This window comes from Gracilinanus agilis, chromosome 2 (genome assembly GCF_016433145.1).
Source record: "Gracilinanus agilis isolate LMUSP501 chromosome 2, AgileGrace, whole genome shotgun sequence".
Classification (NCBI taxonomy): domain Eukaryota; kingdom Metazoa; phylum Chordata; class Mammalia; order Didelphimorphia; family Didelphidae; genus Gracilinanus; species Gracilinanus agilis.
In genome coordinates, this window is record NC_058131.1 from 589608428 (window position 1) to 589636337 (window position 27910).

A 27910-nucleotide genomic window follows, 5' to 3' on the forward strand; every position below is an offset into this window, starting at 1 on the left:
TATCAGACTTAGAACATAAAATATTTTGTGAAATTCTACAGAGAAGGAAAATAGAATATCTTGCAGAAGAACTTGATAGAGATCTAGTTAATCATCTCAAAGGAATTTGATTTAAGGAAGATAGTGGAAAGAGAGAAACACTAATGATAATAGTTCTCAATTTATATTAAAGAGGAAGAGATACCAAAGGCATAGAAACTACCTTAAACCTAATTTTTTTAAAATAAAATGCCAATCTCTCTAACTACATCAATTTTTAATGAAACTATGTATGATATTCTGGATGAGGATATTACAAGAAAGTGAATAGAGTTTTCAAAAAAAGTTTTAATAAACCAAGTCTTCATTTAATTCACAAAAAGATATAGAAAATAGATTATTCCATTGTGCTTATTGTTTGGTGTCCAGAGAAAAATATTTGATCCAGTAGAGCAAAATTTTAGGCTCTCCTCCAACACAAATGTCTTCCATGTGTATGTCAGAACTATACAATACTCCTTTAAAATGGTGAGAGAGTTATACTTACTCAATGATTATGTTCATCAGTATCAAGCAATGAATAAAACAGGGAGACTTATGCTTTTCTTATCAAAGGTGTTCACCACCATTTTGGAGGAGCTCCAGCACAGTGTGAAAGTTGAAGAGGAATTCCCTAATCAATGGTAAAGTGCTCTAGATGTTCAGGTTTGCACATGCTGATTGCATCTAAATCTGGAACATAAGATACCCTACTAAAGAAAATCTATAATCACTCAAACAAATTAGATCTAACTACTCCCTTAGGAAGAAACACATAGATAAAGAATGAATATTTTCCAGATTGAGATATACAATTAGGATGACCATGTATAGAGCTCATCTATCTATCTATCTATCTATCTATCTATCTATCTATCTATCTATCTATCTATCTATCATCTATCAATCTATCATCTATTTATCGATCTATTGATCTATTTATCTATCTTTACCCTATCTATCTATGACAAACACTAAAAATGGAAATCAAATTAGGACCAGATTTAATTAGGAAAGCAAACCAAGATGCTCTGGTGACCCCAAGTTTCTCCCTACAGCATAAGTAGACCTGAATTTTTTTTAAAAAACACTTACCTTCCTTCTTAGAATCAGTACTGTGAATTGGTTCCAAAGCAAAAGAGCATTAAGGGCTAGGCAATGGGGGTCAAGTGGCTTGCCCAGGGACACAGCTAGGAAGTATCTGAGGACAGATTTGAACCAATGATCTCCAATCTCTTGGCCTGGCTTTCAATCCACTGAGCCACCTAGCTATACTCAACTTGTATTTTTAATACCAATATTCTTCTGGGGGTGCTGTATCACTGAGAGTATTAGTCTCCAATTTGAAAATGACATCAGAAACCAAGAAGGTAGAATTGACACACTAAATAGCAGATTCAGGATCCCAAAAGACCTTGACAGGCTAGAAAATTAGACTGAGTTTAAGAAAAATGAAAATTAATAGATGTAAATGTAAAAATCTAACACGAGTTCAAGAAATTTACTTCCTTAGTATAAGATGAAGTTTCTCTGAATAGGGTCTGGATACTTCTAAGTTCAGCATTAGTAAACAAGAGGTTAAAATACTCAACATTAAATCACATTTGATTTTAGAATTTGTTGAAAGAGTCATAGTTTCCAGTAATAGAGAGATGATAGTCTAGCAGTAGTACTCTACTGGAACATATGTGGAGTGTTGTGTTTACTATGGGAATCACTTGGAAACATTGAAATGCTGAAGATTATCCAGAGAAAGAAATCCAGGATTGTTAAGGGCCATATAAGGTTCAGTTGGAAGAAGTGGGAATGTTTTGTTTGGAGAAGTGAAGCTTACTGGCACCATCAGAGCACAAAAGAGAGGCATAGCATGAATTCAACAGGCTATATCTTATTAGAAACAAAACCATAAAGAAGATATTATTAATTAACATATATGACAATAGATTGGATAGTCATATGGCAAGAGTAACCAGTTAAAGATTAAAAGTCTGTGTTCCATTAATATCAGTGCTATGTCATGAGAGAGCAAGGGAAAAGTCCCATTCTTTGGTGGAACTCCCAGAATAAACATGTGAAAGGTCATGTAGTATATAGCAACATTTTTAGATTGTAATAAGCATATTTGAAAGGAATATTCATGCCACTGAGACAACAGAGTTATGTTGGAGTATGTTTTTGAAAAAATAGAGTGGAAACTCCACAAGGACAAAGATTGCACCTTACTTTTTTGTTTTTGTCATTTCTTTCTACCCATTATCAATACACCCTACCTCAGTAACTTCTCAATGATTACTATTATCTGGTTTAGCTACCATATTGTTTAACAAGATTTAAGGCACATATTGTATCTTGAAGGACCATTACTAATCTATCTGTGAGATTGTTCAGGGCACATACAGTACATTGTGTGACCATCTCTTTCAATATTTGTATGAAGAACGAACTGGTCAAAATGAGGGGTAAACTGGTAGGAGAAAAAACTAAGTCACAATAAGAGGTGACTAAAAATAGAAGTTCCATTGTATTTTCAAAGTGATGGTAGAGAGAAGGAAAAGGAGGGAACAGAAGTTTTAGCTGATTCTTTAAGAGCTTTGTTTATTCCTTTTTCAATTATCAGTTAGAAGACAAACTTTCTCACTTAGTCACTGGCCTAACCCTAGTATTGAGGAAGCTGAAATAAATTCAATAAGCTTTATTAATTATTTATTAATTTAAAAATTTATTAATTCTATTAAATTATTAAATCTAAAATTAATTTATTAATTCTATTATGTCCATGTCACTGTGATAAGTACCAGAGATACAGAGACAAAAAAAATTACCTGCCCTAAAGTAGCTTACATTACAATGTTCTGTAGGAGGGCATATATTTGCACAAAGAAATAAAAACAAAATAAATGCAAAATAATTTAATTTCAAGAGTGAAAGCAGAGAATCTGAACTGTATATTAAAGGAAACCAGACCGTCCAAGAAAAGGAGAGAAAAAAATTGTATTTTTAACATAGAGGACTATCTAAGCAAAGGTATGGTGGGAGGAAATGGCATCAATAATCAATCAACAGACTTTTAAAAAATATATGATATGTCCCAGCCAATATAGAGTAGATACAAGAACATTAGTACAAATGTGAGACAGAACTCTTCCTCAATGAAAATGAAAAGGAAACAGCAATCCAATTTAAATAAAATTGGAAAAGTCCTCTAAAATATTGAACGTAGGTATACCAATTCACATTATCATGAGAACCATTCTGGGACTGATGCCATTTACTTATGGTAAATAGAGTTTAGAAGCAATACTTCATATTATTCCAAAAGTTAAGAATTGCCACACAAGGTTACGATCTCAAGAATTAAAAAGTAATAGTAATTTCCATGTAACTTCCCCAGATACCTAGGTAAATATGAGAACTTGAATCACTCTGTAGTTGTTTCTTAACCTCATGTCGTTACCATAATTGTAGATGCTCTCATTCTGATTACCATGCTCTCTTTGCTGTATGTTCAGTTGATCAAGGTCACATTTCCCATTTACTAGCTGTTGGACCTTAGGTACCATAGATGGTGTCTCACCAGATAGGATACTTAAGTAATTTATAATCCAAAGGTAATTAGCAATGCATGAACCTTGGGAAGGTTTCAAGTTCAAAATGCATTGCTCCAATATAATATCTGATTCCTGAAAGTGGAAAAAATTAGACTGGAAAAGGAAATATGGTCAAAATATCTTATGACATTCTTCAACTATACCATTTCTGATTTTAAAAGGAATAATAATCAGAGCAGGAAAAAAACATTTTGGCTTGCCAGAAAAAAATAAATAAAAACCATTAAATAGTAAGAAATTTCATTTGACTTCCAAATCATGGTAAAAGTTTAATAAAGATATTATTATTGTTCTTCAACTTGTTCCAAACCTTTAAGAGATTTTCTAAAATTTCCTATTAGTATATCCAAAAGTTGATAGCTTTATTATATTGCCTTTTTACCATCTTTCTCTTTGAATTAAATACTATATGCCATTTCCTCAACATTGCATTTATTATTTCATATTTTCCCACAAAATGTTTCTTTTACATTACAAATGCCGAGTTCCTCCCTCAGTACTAGTCTATTGACCCTTTACCTTAAGACAAGCTATTAATGCCTAACACCATTATTAGTATTCAAGGAAGTAATGATTGGTCAAGAAATGGAAATGGGCACTGGATACACCTTCTATTTTGTAAAATAATTATCTACACTAATAATTATTTCATATTTTGAATAATATTCATATTTTGAATAATAGGTAAAGGGCAAATTGGAGCTTGAAATTGTGATTCCTGGAGGGCTGAATTCAAATAGTAGTGGCCATCAATAAAGTCTCTCTTTCCTTAGAGATAGCAACAGGTTGATTCCTGTTTGCATATTGAAAGGAAATAGTTTGATTCAGTTTAATTGAACTTAACAGTTTCTTGACTAACACAGAATTTTAATTTCATAAAAGACCATGGCACAGTCTTCAGATTTCTCTGTTCTGTTATAATGGGCCTAAAGATCAAAAACACTTCAAACTGATGCAAAGAAGTTAAGCTTCTTCCATAGCATTCTCCTTACATCTGACCTGAGGTAGCAGTATCTCGTGAAGATAGTTTTCTCCGTTCTCGTCTTTCTAGCTACAAAAAGATTGTGCATATTTTAGTCTTATTGATAAAAAATGTAAATTTCAATATTACTGTTATGACTAGTGGGGACCATATTGAGAATCTTTGAACTGATTTTACTCTCATTTTTATTTAAAAAGTAAAATCCGGGTCACATTTCAACATAGTGAAATCATAAAAGTTCCCTGAGAAATGATTTGCCTGGGATTTTTTGGCTGAAGAACATTGTAACCAAGCAAATACATTCACAGAAAAGAGAAGTCACTCAGATATTTTGAGAAAATAATTAATTAGGTAAAAAAGGGGCAAAAAAATTAATTAGGTAAAAAAGGGGCAAAAAAAGGGGGCAAAAAGCTTGGAGCTATTATGACTTTTTATTAAATCTCAGTTTCATTCAATTATAGATATTGCTGATTATTCTTATTTACTGTGTTCTAAAGGCCAAGTACAATATCAGTTAAATGATTGAAGGGGTAAGTATGGACTGCAAGAAGTAGCAAAAGATAGACAATGTGTTTGTCTTTAGGTATGTATTACATGCCAAAAAAACATGCTATCTCACATTACTGTGGGGAAAGGTATTCTATGATTAATAAAATATACTGCTTAATAGGCTGGTTCAATATGTATATAATATGTAAATCATTCATTTTAAAATATTAGTGTATAATATAAATTTAATATTAAAGTAATATTACACATAATAATCCAGATATCCTTTAATCATTTAGAAAGTATTTAGGGAATCAAAGCATCCCACGTTACCATTATGAACACTCCTTTTCATTTCACAGCAAAAATATAGTACAAATGAAAAAAAAAAAAAAGAGCTGATACCATGGCACTTTGCAGTGCATTTAGAATATACACATACACATACAACACAAACATCAAGTCACTACCCTAAGTTCACCTGTAAGTCCCAAATTTATTATGCATAATCAGAATATATGTATATTTACATATAGAAGCATTTAATAAATCACATACTATGAGAATAGTAACTGAAAAACATTCCCTCAAAAAACCTGAGGTTTATGCTTTCACAAATATCCATTGTTTCTCTGAAAAGTGTGGGCTTAAACCTGAAGTGACTGGTAATGGGGACCATGTGTGAGGAAAATATATGACTAAAAATAAGATAAAAATATATCTAATCACTAATGCCTCTCATACTCAGGACCTTAAAAATCCATTCTCATTCAGTGATTTCTTAAAAAAAAAACACTAGGCAAAGTTCTCATATGGATTCTTAGAATCTTCTCCTCTTTAAAGATTAACTCTCAAATAGCTCTCTATTAAGTCCATAGCCAGCTCTCTTCTTTCCTGTCATCTTTTCTGCTCTCTGTGACTATTTTCAACCTCAAGTTACTATCCCTCTGTTGCTTTCTCTGGTTAAAAAAGTGTGTCTCTACTCCCTAAGTTTTGTCTTCACTCTTCCAGAATTTACTCCTTAACTACTGAGTGTAATTTGTTCTGGAAGAGAAAATCAGCTCTTGGATTCCATGGTCAATGAGAGGAAACAACAAAAAGAGAACATCATAACCTGTCACCCAAAAGGAGAAGAAATTAATTTTTCCCTGACTATGGCCTTTTGCTTAAAATGCCTCTGTGTAAACTCTGTCTTTAGAGTTACCCAAGAACAGTATATTTCCAATGACATTGCCTTATTCTGATTCACACAAAGGTTTTATTTATGTTTCATAAAGGAATTAACTGGAATACTTTCACAGGAAGTAATTTTCCTGATATATTCTGTGTTCATCAGACCATATGAAAAGCACTATGTTCAATAAGGGTACACATATTAAGAGGGATAGTGACAAACTAGCATTCATTGTTCACAGAAGGGCAATAAGGATGATGGATGATAAGGAAACCATTTCTATGGGAAAATGTTGGAAGGAACTGGAGAAGATCAGTCTAGAGAAGAATCAGGAATTAATTTCATGATAACCGTCTTAAAACACCTGGAAAATTGCAATGGTGAAAATGGAATAGACTTATTCAGCCTTGTTGCAAAGGACAATTCAATTAGCTACAATTTGAAGATCATTTATTAAGTGCCTGTTCTATTCAAGGTACTGTGATAAAGTTTGATAAAAGAATAGAGATAGAGAATGGATCTATGGCTTCACAGATATAATGATAATATAATGGGTTAGTTAATATAATTGTTAAACAAGTTTTGGCATATCATTGTGCACCATAAGGAATGACAATTTAAAAAATACATTGAAAGACCTACAAGCAGAACTTCTTCTGTCATGTATGGAAAATTTGTGGAAATAATTAAGTGCAACATAATTTAGGAAAAGAGAATTAACCGTAATAAACAGAGGGATCTGGAAAGGCTTCTCCAAAGAAATAAACATAAACTGAGCCTTGAGGAAGCTAAGTACCTAAGAAAGTAAGAAGGCAGTACTAAACTAGGACCAATGGTGGAAGAGTGAGGGAGGTGGATTTGGCCTCAATGTAAGGTTTTTTTTTTCAAATAATTAGAATGGTTTAAAAATGAAATTGGCTGACAAAAAAGAAAATAGTTTCCTCTAAACTAAGTATTTAAGCAGAGGGTAAGTTATATATTAGAAGTAGTAGAGAGAATTCTTGCTTTGAATGAGATAATGGGCTAGATGAAAATCAACCAATGTATAAGAAACTTAGAAAAAGTATAATAATGCAAATTATCTCTTACTTTGCCTATTAAGAACAAAAAAAAACAAAAAGCCCATTAAAATTTAGTGTAAAGAGTTAGGAAGTTTTCTTTGATCAATTTGAAAAGAAGAGAGACTAATTCCTCACTTATACTGGAATTTTTTCATTCTGTATAGCATTAAAAGTAGGATAGTCAATGGGTTTCTAAACTGATCATTCATATGCATCCCCACCAATCTGCAAAAGCTCATTTTCATTACAATGTGATTTTTCCTATCATTCCATTATTATTAATATTCAAAATACAAAAAAGACAATATCAAGGGTAAAAAAATCTGGAAGGATACTAATCATGAAATGTGTTGTAATCATTGCCTTCATTAATGTACTTTTATCAATGAGTCTGTAGTGGGATTGGTAAGAATGGCAATGAGATCTAGGGTTTCATCTCTCAGTATACAGGAAGAAATAGAATTATTTGTGTGAAAAATTTGATTACTAAGTAAGCCTAATTTTTAGTACCAAATAAAAACACAGGTGTGCCTGGTTTAACTCAATAGATTTGTTCTGGGAAAGTTTTATTCAAGTTACAAAAAAAGTGACAGCAAGTCTTAAATTTTGAGGTTTCTAAAGTCTGTGCACCTCATGTATTTTCTAGGAGAATCATGCATTGTTTATTTGTTCAAATAAGGGACTGCTTTGATATAACCTCACCTGAATTGCCTTCATTTCTGACTCATCCTCAGTGTAACTTAATTGATTCAACTAACTATGTAGGGCTTTACCAATCTGAATCTACTAAGCTGAAATACAACATGGATAAAGGTGAAGTTATGGGATTGAAAAAAATAGCTTCCTGGGTATTAGGTAGGAGAACCATAATGAGAGAATAGTTCTTTTGAAAAACATCTAAGTTTTTAGGTGAATTCCAAGTGTAAAATACAATGGAAGTATAATTTTGCAGTCAGAAAAAATGATTAATAAACCGATAGAAGAGAAAACTTAAGGTAAATATCAATCAACAAGCATTTATTGGGTCTTCTATATTTCAGACACTCTGGTAGCCATTAAAAATAAAAATATGAATATCAAAACAGCACCTCGTCCAAAGTAGTTTATATCCTATCTGGTAAGACATCAAGTACATAGTTAAAATATATTGAATAAATACAGAAAAAAAAAATCCTAAGTAGCTAAATACAAGATAGTTAAGGAAGGAAAATATTTGTGGTTGGAATGGATCAGGAAAAGCTCTGTTTAAAAGATGTGGTTGAGCTGACTTGAAAAAAAAGAGAGAAATTCTATGAAGTGGAGGGAAAGAGAAAGAGTCTTCCAAACATAGATGAAGACCACACACAAAGATTGGAAATGTAATGGCATACGTGAGGGACAGAGAGAAAACCAATGACGCTGGATCACAGAGGAATTCCATGGAAGCTATGATATAGAAAATTTTGTTCAATTATCACTAATAATATACCAGGCATAAAACATGGGAATATACACTCCCCAAATATATTCATCACTGTCATGAAAGCTATACAAATTTGACAAAGAGTCAAATTTGAAGATAAATTCTCTAAAATGGATAAGCTTCTCAAGATGCTCCATTTTATGTTTGACATCTTACTGAAAACATGAAATGCCAAAACATATTAGAGTCTTAGTGGATGAGATCTATCTATATATGTATACATATAGATTATATATTCTGTATTTATAACTATTATATCTATTATCTATTATATCTATATATAGAGAAATAATATATATAAAATTAATCCAATGAATTTGGCTTAACTGTTCATGCAAGAAAAACCAAATAGATGAAGAATAATTATTGTAAAGATTCTGACATGCATTTAGATAGACAACTTCTGAAGCACCTATTCTTTGCCAAGCACTGTGCTAGGCACCGAGGATACAACTTACAAAAATGAAAAAATTCTTATCAGCAAAAATTTTATATTTTAATGGAGGATCCAAATACACACACACACACACACACACACACACACACACACATTCGAATTAAATATCTGGTGAAAATAGAAATAAATACAAAGTAGTTAGGGGCAGCTGGGTAGCTCAGTGGATTGAGAGCCAGGCCTAGAGACAGGAGGTCCTAGGTTCAAGTCTGACCTCAGACACTTCCCAGCTGTGTGACCCTGGGCAAGTCACTTGACCCCCCTTGCCTACCCTTACCACTCTTCTGCCTTGGAGCCAATATACAGTATTGACTCCAAGATGTAAGGTAAGGCTTTTAAAAAAAAGGAGATAAAAAACAATCTTTTTGTGGGGGAGGGCACTAGCAATTCAGGAAACAGGAAAGGCTTCATTTAGAAGTTGATGCCTGAACTGTATTTCAAAGGAGGATTAAGATTCATTTAAGCAGAAGTAGAAATGAAATGTATTGTAGGCATTATCAGATGGCCATAGCAAAAGCATGTAGATGGGAGACAAAGTATTACATGTAAGGAACATAAATAAGGCCATTTTAATTGGAATGTAGAATAAGGGATAATATTCAATGGGACTAGGAAGCATAGTAAAACTTTTTAATGAGTTCTTAAATTCCATATGAAAATGGGAAAGAAATGAATAAAAGAAATCTTAAAAATTTATCATGATAAAAAATGCACATCAAGAGACTGGGAAAAAGTATACTTAAAATTACAGTGAATATTTTTACCTCACATTTGTATAGTGATCTTGTTTTGAAAAATGCTATTTGCGTTATTTCGTTAGATCCTTGAAAAACATCCCATAAGGTAGGCAGGACAAAAACTATTATCTCCACCTTATTGAGGAGCAAACAGAGGCTCAAGTCTTGCCCATGGTAACGTAACTAGAAAGGGGTAGATGAGAGAAATAAAATTCTTCTCTTCTGACTCTATCTAATGTTCTTTCCCATACATATTTCACTGAATATATATCATTTCTGTTGTAATAGGAAAAGAAGAATTAGCATCTTCATATATCTATATGATTTAAAGAAATTGTCAATAAAAAGTAGGCACTAAATTACTGCATGGTATTTTCATTTTTTATCATTATTATAAATGCCTACAATGCCTTCCCAGAAGCATCAAAGAAGTCTTTTTTCAAGTACTGTTGGTAGAGAGGTGGAAATTTTTTTTTACTTTATAACTGCACAAAAGCCCTTCCCTGCATTCTACTTTTCTGGCAAACACTGATATTTGTAGAATTTTAAAGATGAATCTCATGTTTAAGGAAAAGGAAGCATGCTACCATGAAAGATGACCTGTGGGGAACTGTCTTATTAGCTCTCCTGTCATTAGCCTCTTCTCTGGATACTCCATTGGGGGAAAAGCGCTTAATTTTTGCTCTCTCCAGACTTTCTGCTAATATTTTCACAGGAACAAATGTCTGTACTAGGTTCTCTAAAACAAAAGCTATCAGTTTCTGTATAAAATGCCTCAGGACCAGATAGCTAGTAACATTCAAATACTTTCAAAGTTATCACATTTTAGACAGAGAATAATCTTTCAAAGGAACCTATTTTATTATTTAATGTCAATTTTAACTCTGAAAAATTAAGTACTCTCTTCAACACAATCACCTACCAGGATTCCAGAAGACCAATGATAAGAAATTACCCATCACCTGAACAAGAGGTGATGGGCTAAATATGCAGAATGAGACATATTTTTGGACATAAGCAAACTTAGATATTTATTTTGCTTGGCTGCGCATATTTGTTACAAGTATTTTGTTTTTCATTTTGCTTTCCTTCTTTATGAAAGGGGTGGGAGGGAGGGAATAGAAATGATGTTAGATTAAAAATTAAGTTAAAACATTGATAAATATAGAAAGGAGGGAATTTGTAGGATTCTTCCTTGGTTTTCCTAATAAATCTGGAACAGGCAATGCAACTGAGTGAGATTTTCCCCATTTGCTTTCTTTCCAACCTCCAATTCCAGAGCAGTGTCTGCATGTTTTGTAATTGGTGCCTGATGTCCCTCCTCCCCCATCACTGACGTGTTCTTGCCAAGGATATCATTATGACATTCTGCAGTAACAAGCATTCTTCTGTTCAAATTTATATCAATTAGTTTAGGACAGTAATTCAATTGGACGGCCCACTGGATTTTGAAAGACTTGTGACGATGTCAAAGTGATGACCTTTTTCCTCCTCTCTCAGCCAAAAGCAATTTTTTAACAAGGAGCACTGGAAAGAAATGCTACTTTGAAAATTAGTTATTGATCATGGGCAATGCCATGGTGAACACCATTGGATTAGTCAGACACCAGTGAATCGTGACATGGGTGTTTCCCTTATCACAATTATCTGAAAAGGAAAAGCAAAAAAAAAAAAAAAAAAAAAAACACGAAAAGAGGAAGAAAGACAGAGAGTAGCCTAATTAAGGCTTGACTTCTTGTCAACTGGAGTTCGTTTAATCCTCTAAAAAAGAAATGGAGACTGTAAAGTTGGTCTGAGTAGAATCATGCCCAAGTCATCTAAAACAATTATTTAAACGAAAGCTACAACAATAAAGCAATTGAGTAGCATAAATCACTTAATAGTGCTGTTAAAGATGAGAAACTAGCTGCCAGTTAAATAGACTTTGGGAAGACTGAAATTGCTTGGATACAATACCATGCAAAGTTATTTTGATAAATTAACCCTGCTTTAGCCAGCATTTTTGTCTCACTAAAACACCATTAACCCCCATGCCCTGAAATGCCCATTAGAAACAATTTGGATGCAAGCACAAGGAGACCATAACAATTATAGACAGTAGCTTTAAAAGTATAATTGACTTTTTTGAGGGCTAATTTAGGCAGCACTTCTAGGACTGCATAAATATCTACACATATGAGCCACTTAATGGAGAGAGTAGCTGAAAGGAACAATTTTGTTTTACTTTGAGGGGTAAAAATGTTTCCATTAGTTGAAGAATTTTTCCTAGGAAAAGGGGGAAATCTACTGAAAAATGCAAGGCAATGTGACAACTTAAGTCACAACTTCTAGTTAGTTTGAAGCTGGGTGCAATCCTTACCACTGACAAGTAGAAATGGAAGGACCACTTCATGTTTAATGAGGTTTCTTAGGTTTTAGTTGATTTTAAAATTTTCATCATAAAGTATCTGTAGCAAGATAATATTATTTTAGTTCCCTGAAGGCCAGAACTGTTTATCACTTCTGTCTTTATATTCCCAGCACCTAGCCAAAGTCATCACTAGGGCAGGATGAATGAAGTGTTCCCTAGGATATTCAGATAGAGATTTAAGTACTTCATTTCCCTCAATTGCATTGAAACAATTAGGGATAGAATTTAGCTTATAAAAATAATTGGTTTAAATAAGGATCTAGCAGATAGTCCACATTTTCTTCCCCAGCTGGAGAACAGCCTCCTTATGAGGCAGGCCAATGTCTCTTTATTGTAGGGGGAAATGATGTTTCTTGCTACTCATTCATTTTAGGTCAAAATAAGAAATCTCAAGAAAGTCGAAGAGAAAAGCAAAAGTAATGGGTAGAATTAGAATTCATTAGAATATAAACTCCTTGAAGGCAGGAATTTGCGTGCCTTTTTTTTCATCGTTAGCACTTGGCACAGTGCTGAGACACTATGAATATTTTTTTAAATATTTGTTGAGTATTAGAAGAAGACTTGGGATTTGAAATCTGAAGATCTGCTTTGTAGCTTCTCATTCTACCACTAGTTAGTTATGAGCTATTTCACAAATCAACATTTCCTCTTGTCTAAAGACTGAATAATCTCTGTGGTATTTGAATTCTATCATCTTAAAGTCAAAGGGACTAAAATATGACTTTGTTCTCAATATAGGTAATTTAAAAAACACAATTTATGTGGACCTCAGTTACTCTTATACAAAGTATCCTAGACATTCTTTAAAGTCTTTGCAAATTATATGAACATACAAACAAAAGTGACAATATTTATGTCTAAAATTTTACCAAAGAAAAAACAGATACTTAAGAATTTTATAAATTTGTGTTCACAAATTATTTTCATTTTCTTTAGTATTTTGAATTATTTGTTATTTGACTTTATCAATTACATATACTATCATAAAAGATAATGTTTATTTTCACTGAATGTCACCATTTTGTATGTCTTCCAAAGTATAGTCATATAGCTGTAACCTTCCATAAAAGGAGAAAAAATATGTACACATATATGTATGTATGTATATATATGTTTATATATATGTATATGTGTATATATATATATCTTATCCCTTCATTGTTAGGTACATCCTTAATAAGAACAAAAAAAGAAATAGAGAGGAAAATTACTTCCAAAAGTCACCTAGAATAGCCCTTTCATTTTATAGATGAGGAAATAGGCCCAGAAATGTAAAATGAATTTCTCTAAATTGCATAGTAAGTAGCAGAGCTGAGATTCAAACCCAGAATATCTGACACCAAACTTAATACTCTTTTTTTATTCCACAATTCTACTATGTAGTATAGAAGTAATAATTTACTATAATTAGGACTAAATAAAATTAGGCTTAAGGAAGAAATTCCAGTGGATAAAATTATCACATATTTGTGACATTTCCCATGAAAAAATACAAGAATCTATAAGCTTATGCAACTGCTGCTGTGCCCATAGAACAAAGGATATTGTTTAAACACCATTATTCACAAAGAGGCCCCATTACTTTGGATCTAGTTATATAATTCTACCAGTTTCAAGTATAGAAGAATTTGGACTCTAATGAAAGTAGAGCCAAAAACTTTTTCTCACTCTATTTGGCTCATTAAAATTCCACACTGAAAACCCAAGAGTCAAATTATTTAAAACTTGGGTTTTGACATACATGTAGGTTTTTCTCAAAAGGAGGAGTTATAACTACTCTCAATGTACAATACTGACTAGGCATAGAATGAGTATTTGCATCATCTCTGATCTCACTCTCCTAGACCCCATCCAAACTGATAATTTAGTCCCCTATTCCTGAAATGTTCTATCTGGCCAGGCGACATTATTCCTAATCTGACAAAGACAATGAGTAGAATACAATACAATGAAACTTCAAAAGAGTTGCCTTAGAAACAGACTACCAGATGAGTATTTCCTTTCCTTTGGCCTCCTCTTTAAAAAGTTTGCCCATCACTGATCTAAGGGATATCTGACTACTTCTCAAGAGTTCAAGATTCGAGCAGATTTCATCTGGTTCCCTATACCATACACTATCCAAAAATTTGCCTGAATTCCTACCACATCAAGATCAATAAAAATGAAATTCTAAGACTGAACAGGATTAGAATTAGATAACATATGTAAAGCATTTAGCATAGTGCTTAGCATATAGGGCTTTATTTAAATGCTTATTCCTTCCCCTACTCCCTAAACATGTATGGGACTCACAAAAGAGATTCAGCCCTCCGAATAAGTATCTTAGGGTTGAGGCAAACATTATCATATGAACTGGCAATTTACAGTCCATAGGAATCTCACCGTAAGTAGAGATTTGTGTAAAATGGAAAAGAAAAAAGCCCTTTTATGAGCTATAATCAATATTCTAAGGATGCAAAATCCATACTTCTCATATCAGCTCTATTACTAATATTGGGGAAGGCATACAACAGGTATTAATATAAAAACATTCAAATAAAAGTTATCACAAAGAATTTGGTCTAATTTAGAAGGAAACAAACAGAAATTTGACTACTGTGCAGTCATAGTCTGACTCAAAAAAGAATTAAAATGCCATTTTTTTCTATTGGTGGGTTTCAAGTTAAAGAATCAGGCTGAGTAAATAGGCAGCATGTATTGTACATGTTTTATGATCTGAATGCACAGACTGGTCTCCCCTCACATATTTCCTACCTATGAAAGGAATGTTAAATGCAGAACGCTTTTAAGTGTGCATTTGATAAAAAGGGGGGGGCACAACAAGATTCTGTAACAACTTATAAAGTATTGTAAAAACCTCCTGGAACCCTGATACTTAAACTTTACCAGAAAATAAAGAAGTTTATAGAACTGATAACTAGGCATATTGTATTTCACCTCAGCTCTGTATTGCCCAATTGACTCCCAATATGTCTGCTAGTAAAATTCCCACAGCCCAATCATCTCATTTCTGTCTATCCTTTCTCATGCAAAAAGATCTTCTATCAATCATCTCCACTCACAAAACATGGAATTCATGAGATTGTCTAGTAGTTTGGAAACATCTACCTCAAAACTATTTGTCATCTATACAGGAAAAGAAATGCAAAAAGGAAAATAGAGAACTAGAGATGAGCTTTCCTAATTCATGTGAGAATGCTAGTAGTAGAAAAGCACAACCCCCCTATCCCCACACTCTAGAAGTAGAGGACCAATCAAGTTCCTAATTCTCAAGAGACTGAAAGCAAAAGAGGCTCAGCCAAAAGCTGTCATAGATAGGGATAGACAGAGAAAGACTCATACATATGGAATATAATTAATTTACATTTAACATACTTTAAATTTTTTTAATTCTAAATTGTTGTTCTCCTTCCCACCCACCCTCTTACTCAGCAAGAGGGCAAGAAATATCATACCAACCATATATGTGAAGCCAAGCAAAGTAGGTTTTTATATTATACTGCAAAAAAAACTGAAGTGAAAATATTATGCTTCAATCTGAACTCAGATCAGAATTCATCAGTTCTCTTTCTGGAAGTAGATAGAATTTTTTCACCCTAAGTCTTTTGAAATTGTCTGAGATTGGGGGCAGCTGGGTAGCTCAGTGGATTGAGAGTCAGGCCTACAGACAGGAGGTCCTAGGTTCAAATCTGGCCTCAGATATTTCCCAGCCATATGACCCTGCGCAAGTCACTTGACCCCCATTGCCTACCCTTACCACTCTTCTGCCTTGGAGCCAATACACAGTAGTGACTCTAAGACGGAAGGTAAGGGTTTAAAAAAAAAAGAAATTGTCTGAGATCATCGTAGTGATCAAAGTAACCAAGTCTTTCAAAACTGATCATCATTAAAATTGCTGTTACTATGAACAATGATCTTCTGGTTCTTTTCACTTCACTTTGTATCAGTTAACATAGGTACTACCACATTTTTTTTCTGAAACTGCCTTCCCTTTATCATCTGTTATAGCACAATACTACTCTGTCATAATCACATACAGTTGTCCCTTGCTACATTGTGGTTCACTTATCATGACTTCACTGTATCAAAGGTTTTTTTAAAATATATATCTAATTCTGTATCACAGAGTTTTCACTATATCATGGGATTTTATGGATGAATACTATACTATAAAAATGGAAATGTAGTATGCCACTACTGCTTGCACAAGTTTACAAGCATAACATTGGCTGATGGAGTGAAAGATGACCAACCACAGTGCAGTGTTCTGTATCCTGAGCACTGATTGACTATGTTTCTAAAATGTGGAAAAGGTTAATAAGATTGTGGAAAAGGTTTATAGATGAGTGGGAAAGATTTATAAAGCCTTAAAATATAGATAAATAATAAAATAAATATAATGATGCTACTTCACAGATTTTCTTCTATTGCAGGGGCCTCTGGAATGTAACTCCTGTGATAGGTGAGGGATCACAGTACCACAATTTGTTCACCCATTTGCCAAAAGATAAGAATTCCCTTGATTTATAATTCTTTGCTTCCAGAAAAAGAGCTGATATAAATATTTTTGTATTTACATGTTCTTTTCCTTTTATGTTTTTGGACTCTGAATGAGTAGTGGTAATGCTGGGTGAAAAGTATGCACAGTTTTCTACCTCTTTAATCTTAGTCCCAAATTATTCTCCAGAATGGTTGGATGAGTTCACTTCTCCTTCAATACTTCATTAATATACCAATTTGTATTAGTATATCTCATCCCCTCCATCATTTGTAATTTCTAATAGCTGTGAAGTGGTAATATAGAGTTTATATATTTTGTACTTCTCTAAAACATAGTAATTTAGAGTATTTTATTGTATTACTATAGATATCTTTGATTTCTTATTTTGAAAAATGCCAGTTCATATCCTTTGACAATTTAAGGAATAGCTTTAATTTTCATGAATTTGAAAAGAGGCCTTTATCAGAGAAATTTGCTATAATTTTTTAATATTACTTGTCTTTGATACTTTTAGTAAAATATAATTTCTCTGATTCTCTCTTTTAATTAGGTCTAATTTTGGATTTGTCTTATCTGAGGTCATGATTGCTACCCCTGCCTTTTTTTTTACTTCAGTGAAAGCATATTAGACACTTAGACACTTTTCTAGCCCTTTGTTTTAAATCTGAGTGTATCTTTCTGTTTCAAGTGTGACTCTTGTAAAAATTTATCATTGTATTCTGGTTCTTAATCCATTCTATTATCTGCTTGCACTTTATGGGTGAGTTCATACCATTCACATTCACAGTAATAATCACTAACTGTATTTCCCTTCATCCAGTTTTCTTTGTTTTATTTTCTCTCTCCTTTTATTTTATCCCTCTTCAAAAGTCCATTTTGATTTTAGTTCATGCCCTTCCTGTAATCATCCTCCTGTTTCTCTTATCCCTTTCCCTTTTTCTTTGCCTATTGGACAAAATATATTTCTATAAACTACTGAGTGTTTGTGTGTATATTCTTCCTTTTTTGAACCAATTCTGATGAGAGTAGGTTCAAGAATTGCCCCTGCCCCTATTTTCCCTTCTACTGTGAAAAATCTTCCTTGTGTGACTCTTTTATTTGAAAAAATCTGCCCTATCATACCTCTCTTTTCCCCCTTCTCCTAGTGTATATCTCTCTCTCTCACTGCTACATTCTTTTTGGGGGTAGATCAACACAATGTAATTAACTCATATCTGTGTCCCCTCCTATGCAGATTCCTTTAATTGTCCTAATAATGATGAAGGTCTTCAGATTCATCTTCCCATATAGAAACATAAATACCTTAACTTTATTGAATACTTTATGATTTCTCTTTCATGCTTCTTTTGAGACTTGTGTTTGAATTTTTCTATTCAGCTCTGATTTTTTCATCAGGAATTCATAAAAATTCCACTATTTGACTAAATATTCATTTTCCTTAAAAGGATTATACTCAGTTTTCTTGGATGTTTTTCTTGATTATAATCATAACTCTTTTGCCTTCCAGAATGCTATATCCCAAGTCTTTCACTCTTTAAATGTGAAAACTTCTAAATCTTGACTAGTGATCCTGATGATGACGCCATAATATCTGAATTGATTCTTTCTGGATGTTTTTATTATTTTTTTCTTGACCTGGGAGTTTTGGAATTTGGCTATTCTCTTTTTGGGGAATTTTTATTTTGGGGTCTTTTTCAGAAGATGATTGGTGGATTTTTTCAGGGTCTATTTTATACTTTAGATCTAAGATATCATGGCAGTTTTCCTTTATAATTTCTTGAAATATGATGTCTAATTCATTTTTTAATCCTGCCTTTTAGGTAGTCCTGTAATTATTAAATGCTCTCTCCTTGATGTATTTTCCAGGCCAATTGTTTTTCTGCTGAGGTATATCACACTTATTTCAATGTTTTTCTTTTTTTTTACTTTGTTTTTTGATGTCTCATGGATTTATTAGCTTCTGCTTGCCCAATTCTGATTTTTAAAAACTTATTTTCTTCAGTTAATTTTTGAACCACTATTGCTATTATGCCAATTTTGATTTTTTAAAGTTGTTATTTTTAAATATTTTGTAACTTTTACCAATTGTTAATTATCTTTTTATAATTTTCTAGTATCACTCTCATTTCATTTCCTATTTTTCTCTCTATTACTTTTATCTTTTTCCTTAGCTCTTCCAAGAATTCTTATGGATGTATTAGTATTTTTTTCCTTTGAGACTTGCTTATGGCTGCTTTCACACTCTCAGTGTGTCTCAGTCTTACCTGCCACAATGATAGCTTTTTATGGTCAAGATATTTTTTTCTTGTTTGCTCATTTTTCAAGCTTATTTTTTTACCTTAAACTTTATATTAAATTTGGGCTATATCTCCTACAGATATAGAGACACTGGCTAAGCTTAGGCTTTTTTCAGCTGCTTATGTTTTCAGAGCAAGTTTTTAGTGCTTACAAAAGACTTATTTAGGGAGACTCGTGGTCAAGGCTCTCGTGGTCTACACTCTGATCTTTAATCAGGAAAACCCATGCTTCTCAAAAGTCCCAAACACTAGAACTTCTCTCAGCCCTGAAATTCTGAATAAGCCACTTCTTTCTTGAAACTGTCTTACAAATGCTTCTTTCTGCCTTGGAACTATTACCAGGGTCCATGCCACAAGTTGTCCTCCTTTTTTTGAAATTACAACCCAGAACTACATGTCAATAGCAAAATAGTGCTAGCTGTGCTCAGTAAATCAACAGATTCCTTGTAATCTCTTTCTGACCACCTTAAGGTTTCTGAGTTAAAAGCTCCAGCAGCAGCAGTAATGGTAGCAAGTTTTATTGCTTTCTCCTTTTGTATGAACTGTGAACAAGCCACAACCCAAGTGTCAAAGACTTCACCTGCCAACTTTCCAAGTTTACTGAGACTAGAAAAATGTCTTACCCTGACCTTTTATTGGCTCCTATTCTCCAAAATTTTAATTGAGGCATTGTTTTAAAATTGTTTAAAAGAGAATATTGAGTGAATTCACCTGTGTTGCTGCCTTTAATCCACCATCTTATCTCTGAACTCCTCCCAATTAGTTTTTATGCTTCTCCTTTTAATGGATGCAGTACCCTACACATCCACTGCTTACGTCACCAGTTGTGGGAAGACGAGGGGAACACTTAAGTTTTTCTGTGTCATACCAAGTAGCAAGTTCCTTTCCTGTCAGACCATCATATATCTAGAAGCATTCGAGAAGTTCATCATTTCCACACTACACTGAAGCCCTGAATTGTCCAGGGGTGCTCTGGGATCAAGCTTCTTGGAATGCTTCCTATAGGCTAACTCAACAGCTGCTATACATGCATACTACCTTCACCACCCCTATTTGCTCTGCTTATTAAATTGAGGGGGAGAAGGGACAACATGAGAGGTCAAATATGTCAAGAGGAATTCCCATTAGATGTTTAGGAAGCACAGAGAACTGAAGAGGTGGAAGTGGGTTAATCAAATAGGTTTATTTAGTACATCCTTATATTCAGAAACAGCTCCGGCAGGAGAGAAGATGCCACTTTCCTTTATTGTAAAGTGATGCCAAAGGTTTATCAATATGGAAGGAAATTAAGTGCTAAAATGTATGTACTCCAGGAGTTCAATTTTTTCTCTGAACTATTGCCAAGTGATTAAAGATGGCAAGGACTTGATACAAAATCAGCCCCATCGAGGCAAGATCAAATATTGTTTCCTGTCTGATAATAAGAGAATGTAGAGGCTGACTTGGGTCTAGATAAGCCAATAGGCATCTCTAAGCTTCTTCATTGTAAAGGGTTTGGGCCATTATGACCTCCACATCAGAATTCTACAGATAAAAGAGTTAGTTCAAAGACCTCTGTACTACCACTCACATACCCTCATACAACTGCTGCTAAATTTAAATAAGTAAATAAGAAAGAGGAGAATAATAGTTCACAACTAACTATATGTGTGAGTATGTGTAACCATTTTCAGTGATTGATGAATTCTTGTTTTATAAAATTTCCATCTCTTAAAAGATTTCTAGAAATATTTTTATTTGCATTAGATCTTACACTTCAACTTCATCCACAATGAATGTTGACTCACAATTCCAAAAATCTGGCTGGCCCCTTCCTATAGCCCTCTAGGGCTCAATGTTTGACAGAACAACTGTGCTGTCATTAGGTTGGCACAGAGATATAGAAGAGTAGAATGAGAATCCTAGTTTTATTAGTCTGCCTTGAAAGTCTCTCACTTTGTTCAAAGAATAAAGAATTAAAACCCATTCTTCCTCAAGAGCTCTGTTATGCTCACACTTTCTTGGGAAAAATTTTTTTAAAAGAAACCACCACCACTGCTACAGCTACATCATATCTGTCAAATTTGTCTTTAGTATCCCTTTGCTAGGCTGACAAGCTTCCCCCCCATACCATATATGTGGATCAATAGGGACAGGCTCTCCACCCCTCAAAAGATTCACTTACATTAACTGGTGAGGTGGAAGCAGTGAATGAACAATAGAAGGCTGTCAAGCTCGACAGCAGGGCATGGATGTATGAGCGCAGAGCTGACAGCAAGGGCCTCAGAGGGTAAACTGCTTTGCTGGAACTAATTAAACAGATGAAATTATTACATGAATATGCAGATGTTGTTTACATTTTACCATATGGTATTATTTCAGGTAATAACTCGCAGGAGAATCCCTTCCTCTCATCAAGAGGAAATGGGTTGAAAAGGAGGCTCTCTATGTCACCTTTCAGTTGCTAGGCAGACATTGATATGGCAGGTTCCCTATCTAAGTAACCAAGAATCTTCCCCTTGTATCCACGGTATGCTGAAGACATTAGGGTTCCTCCTGAAAGGTAATACAGGGAAAGATGAGTCATTTACCAAGATAAAATGGTTCAGACTGCTAGGTGGTGGCTTGTTATTGTTAGTGTTGTTTTAGTCAATGATAGGGGGTGAGGGAAGCCCCACTAAGAATGACCTGCCAGGAAGGCTTGAAATCAGTGAGCCATTGCCAAGAGCTGGTAGATGTAGTGATTTGCCTATATAGCTACCCTTCCATAGAATAGCTCATTGTTATGATTTTTCCCCTAAAAAAAATAAAAGAACTTACATAGCCAAATATGTACTATTCATCAAAGGAGTCATTTGGAAAAACTCCCTGTACTCCAAATAAAATTGAATGAAGATTTTTAAACTCTAGTTATGGATGGATTGCCATCCAAGCCTATTTCAATTCAATTCAACAAAGACCTATTAATCACCTACTACGTGTAAGGCAATGGAAATATTTGGATCATAAGGAATATATTCTCTACCCTCAGGTATTAGGCATCTATAAATTGAGATTCTCCCATTAGAATTTAACTTGAGGGTAGAGACTGTTTTGTTTGCTTTCCATCCCTATTGCTTTTAGAGTGCCTGGCTCATAGTAAGTGCTTTATTCATTGATCTATCTATCTAGGGGTAGATATTACTCTTATAATTTTATTAAAGTGATGGATGCCAAGATGGAAGAACTCCCTCTATCAATGCAGGTTAATGACTATTCTTCAACTTATCTTTAGAGTTGCCTAGAGGATAAATAAACTAAGTGACTTACCTAAGATCACACAGTCAGTGTATGTCAGAGTCTGGGTTTAAACTCAGCTCTTCCTACCCCCAAGACTAGTTCTTTGTCCATAACATCAGACTGCTTCTACAAATAAATATAATAAAAAGTAGAAGATTATTATATTCATAGAATGAATGAGAGTAGTCTGAAGAATTCAAAAAGTGGGGAAATAATGTCTGACTAAAGAAATCAGTCCAGATTTCAGGGTAGAGATGGTCAATGAGTTGGCCCTTTTTCTGAGAAAATATGAGATTGAGAAATATGATTCCTCTCCAGGAATCTCCAAGGACAAAATGACAGTAGAGGAGAGTGTTAGTTCAGAGAAAAGTAGGCTTCACAATGGTGACAAACTTCTTTTCATTGAAGGTTCATTTGATTTTTAGAAATACCCAAAAGTGATTCAGATTTAGGGCCAGTGAATAAGTTTAAGGCTCAACTCAGGAAATAAGGTAATATTGTATTTAGTCAAAAATAAAATATGACTAAGTAGTAAATTATTTTCTCTTACAGTTTGTAAACCGCCTCACATAGAAAGAAATTACAAAAGTTCATCTAGCAATGGTAGCACTATGGTACATAGAATATTAAGGTAACTACTTTGAACGGGAAAAAAATTTCATGAAGGTAAATAAGTTCTCATACTTTTGATTTTTAAAAATAAAAATAAATAATTCATGGCCTTGTTAATAGGTACTCTACAGATTGTGGACAGGCTAGATTATGAAAGTATATTTGTAAATAAGCTATTAAAATTTTTATTTTGCATGTAAAACTATGTTACAAATAGTTGTTTGGTTCACAGAGTAGTTTTCAAATACCCACTGAACCCTAAACATAGCCTAATTATTGTCCTAAAAGTAGAATATAAAATTCTAGGTTCTAAAAGCATGTAGCATATTATATAAGAGGAAAGAAGAGAAATGGAAAATTAACTTCTTTCTTTCCTGAATACAAGACTGGTCCTAAGAAAAATACTGAAATGATAAAGTTTGTCTTTGTTATGCTCCTATAATTCTCTTCGATCTCCCAATATATTATAAACTCTTTGAGAGGACCTTTTTGTTTTTAACCCCAGGACCTAAAGTAGTGTAGTTCCTTAATAAATGTTTACTAAATGGAAATTCCTTTTTCACAGGCTCTCAGAACCCAGGTACTCTCATACTACAATAAAACTTCTTATCTATTAAAAAACTCCTTGTCTATCAAAAAGATGGTCATTACTGAACTCTGCAATTAGGTCATGAGGTTCTGACTTTGGTTATGGAGGATAAAGTCTCAGAAACTGTATCTGAAACATGCTTTGCAGCATAATTCAGATCCCTTTCTTGATGTGCTTTTTGTCCTGTTTTCCAAGAATTGCAGAATTTGATTGTGGACCACACACACCTCAGAGAAGACAGAAGACAGAGCCCTACTAATACCTCAGCCATGTCACAGATCAAGAAAGACATAGAGAAATATTTTGAAGACAAAAGCCATATTCCTACAAATTTTAGTATTTTTTTAAAGGATCAAAGCTTGAAAGCTGGATGAGACCTCCCTCAGGGGGTTATCCAGCCCAATTCTTTTAGTTTACAAGTAAGGAAACAGTTTCAGACACTGACTTACCCATGAACACAAAAGTACTAAGTAAAAAACAAACAAACAAACAAAAAAGAATCAGGATTTCTATCTGCACTAGCTCCCCAGCAAGCATTTATTCTACTATATCACACCTGTTTGTTAATATTATCTCAAATTTCCATACATTGTATTGTAAGTTTCAGAGGAGTTGACTTTGCCTGACCAGGGTACGCAAGCATGTAAGATAGAATAAATCTAGGCTAAATAAATGCTCATACACTATACACAACATATATGAATCTTCTGATGTTCATTCATTTCTAGACTTTAGCCTTAGACACCTAAGTCTATAGTTTAGTCTAAGTCCTCTGTCTGTTGCCTAACATCCACTATAATAACACTTCATCCAATCCTACTCTACCCTCCAAAGAATTACAAGCTCCAGAATTTTCCACCTGTATTCCCCATTATCAAAAACACTTATTTTCTCAGTGTAGCTAGCTCAGATTTTAGGAAATTATCTGACTAATTTATACTGATTTATGAATGTTCAGTAGCTCTTTAATCTTCCTATTTCTGTTTTTCAAAAAGAGTATGTGTTAACTCATATCAATATGAAATAGATGCCATTCTGGGTAATAACAGTCAACAATATTTTGGGTATTTGGCGCAGAGTGGAGGGCAACTGGTAGGAAATTCACTTTTTTTAAAACCCTTACCTTCCATCTTAGAATCAATACTGTAGATTGTTTCCAAGGCAGAAGAGTGGTAAGGGCTAGGCAATGGGGGTTAAATGACTGGCCCGGGGTCACAAAGCTAGGAAGTGTTTGAAGCTAGATTTGAACCGAGGACCTCCCAGCTCTAGGTCTGGCTCTCAATCCACTGAGCCATCCACCTATCCACAAAGTCAGACTTTCTTGAGAAGCATTACTCCAAGTCACTTTGTTTCTATTGTTTTACAATTTCTGAATTATTTCGTTCAAAGTCACAGATTCTTCAAAAGCTCTATTTTTATTTTGAACAAGAATAGTAATGTGAATTATAGGAGTGAAAGAAGATGAGTTGGGGTGTGGAGCAGGATACAAGGATAGGAATATGAAATTACCCCTCATATACATAGGTAAATTGAGAGTTAATAAGTCAGGGATTGCCTACATAGTCATATTCCATGTTCAGAGTATTTAGACAGTTTTACAACATATAAAACATTTGTAATAAGAGCATTTCTTTTCAATAAGTTTTCCTTCACATTGAAAAGGTTGGTGGCTAGAATTATGGAGTCATAAGATTATCTTAGACAACAAGATAAGGAGTCATTAATAATAGGCATTTTCAGTGGACAGTCAGTTAGGCATTGACACTACACAATTACTGTATCTCCCATGCAAAGATACTTAGTGAATAATCAACACATTTCTAAAAGGTGTTTACTCCAGAAGGATGATATAGTGTCAGACCACAGTACTTAAAATATTTCTTTATTCTCAAAGGGCAGAGAACTTGCTGTATTTTTCTTCATTTACACCTAAGGAAATTTTTTATTATTTCAAAACTAAATGATTCTTAGCAAAATCATTAGAACCATATGTAGTGTCTCACCTCATTCACCCCCTCAACCCACTGCCCTCCTACAATACATCCTAGAGTTGGCTTTTAGCTAAAAAGTGAATTGTCTTCATGTCTGTGATGCAGTCTGACAAACACTATGGCAATTTTTCTAGGGAAAAAAAAAAGAAATTGAGAAGTCCAGGGATCTTTCCATTCTCAAATACTTGTCTCCATAGATTTAGAGCTAGGAGGGACTTCCTGCTTCCTGATTTTACAGATGAGGACATTAAGGCCCAGAGCGGTTGCATGACTTAAACTTGTGCAAGGCCACACAAGTAGTGGGTTTAGAAGTGACAAAGAATGATTGTTTGTGAAAGGATAATACATGTTTTTAATAACTATAGCTCTACAACTAAAAAGGGGGAAAATTGGCCCTAATTAGAATCCCTAAGCAAGAGATTGACATAGAAATTGAAAATTTATCCTTACAATTTGCCCTTAAGCTATACTTTGGTTGCATCTGTAGAGTATAGTAGAAAAAAACTTTTTAAGCAATAGCCTGTGGCTTATAGTGGGCAAATCCTGTGGTCAGGTAGAGAATTTCACATTGTCATTTATCTCTTTTAACACATATAATTTGCATTCAAGAGAACTGAAAAAAAAAAACCTCACCAGACATTAAAATTATAATGATGAAGTGGGATTTGAATAGGATTTGAATTTAATCCCAGGTCTTCCTATATAAATGATTAAAGCATATAATAGCATTAGATTTACTAGTTCAGAGAAACAACCAAAATCACACCTACAAGTGCTGAGCTATTATAGATAATCCAGTACAATATTTGGCCAGTTTCTTTGGGATTTTTATGTTACTAATAGTCAAAGACACCACTTTTCTTTGCAATCATTTTAGGTAAACCATATTTCAAAAATTCATTAGCTCTTCTCCTCCCCCACCTATGTTGGCATATACTGTGCATCAGCTCATAGTATCATGTTCAGAGAGAAGAAACCTCAGAGATATACCTCTTCATCATTTCTTGAAGGCATATTTGAGAAGGCAAAGGCAGTTAAGTTCCATCTAAATAAGGAGTTCCCAAACTTTTTTGGCCTACCACCCCCTTTCCAGAAAAAATATTACTTAGCGCCCCCTGGAAATTATGAAGCTATTTATTGAACTCAGAATAGAATGTAATGCAAAAAAAAAGTGTGGCCATCACTGCCTTCTTGGATCGCTGCAGCACCCACCAAGGGGCGGTAGCGCCCACTTTGGGAATCACTGATCTACATGATATTCTTCACTAATTCATGCATTAAAAAAAGAAAGCCCTGGATTAACTCTAAGGTGGATTTTTGTAGGAATAAATATATACTGTAGAGTCTAGACTTTGGGTTCAAAAATCAACTTTGCCAGACACAAGATGGAGGAAGCTTGGTAAGATAGGACATCAGTGAAAAATATAGCTTGTGAATAATAAAGATTGTGAAGTTTTTTAAGGGACAATCTAAGGAATTTGTATTTTATCCAGGAAGCAATCAGCAGGCAGTAACAATCTTAAGCAAAAAAATAAAATGGAAATCCATGATTTAGGAAGACTATTTTGGTAACTGTTTAGTGGATGATTATAGGTAGTTTTTATACACATAAATATTCAAAATTATTTAAGAATACCATTAAAACAAATTATGGAAGGACTTGCAAAACTATACTAAATGTGGAAACTAATTCAATTCTTGCTTATTATTTTGTAGTTAGTATCTTCTCCCATAAAAATAAATAGTAGTAGGAAAGGTCCATAGGAGTTAAGAAACAATGAAGATAGTCATGTCTGAATTAGTATGATGACTCATATGACTATACAAATCAGAAAAATCAATAATTATCAAAGTATCATCCAGTAAACTTTGTATTTATTCCTTCAGATCTTCAGGCTCAATATTCTTATACCAGGAGAATACCAACTATCTTCCTTGGGAAGGTATCAGGTGGAACGGCCTACTGGAAATTCTGAAGTTCAGCATGGGCAAACTGTAACTGATCTTAGGAGGTATTGTGAGGAAAATTAGGATTTTAGACATTTAGTGTAAATAGCACCCTGGCTGCTCTACAAGCATTTATTAAGCACCTATATGTGTCACATCCTTTAGTAGGTAAAGAGAACACACATAGAAGAAGCAAAGAGTAAAGAGAAAAATACTGACCCCTATGATAAGAATAACTCATATTTAATACAGCTTTAAAATTTACAAAGCAATTTATATCTGCCACCAAGATATACTTTTTGTTCAGTCAATTTCAACCC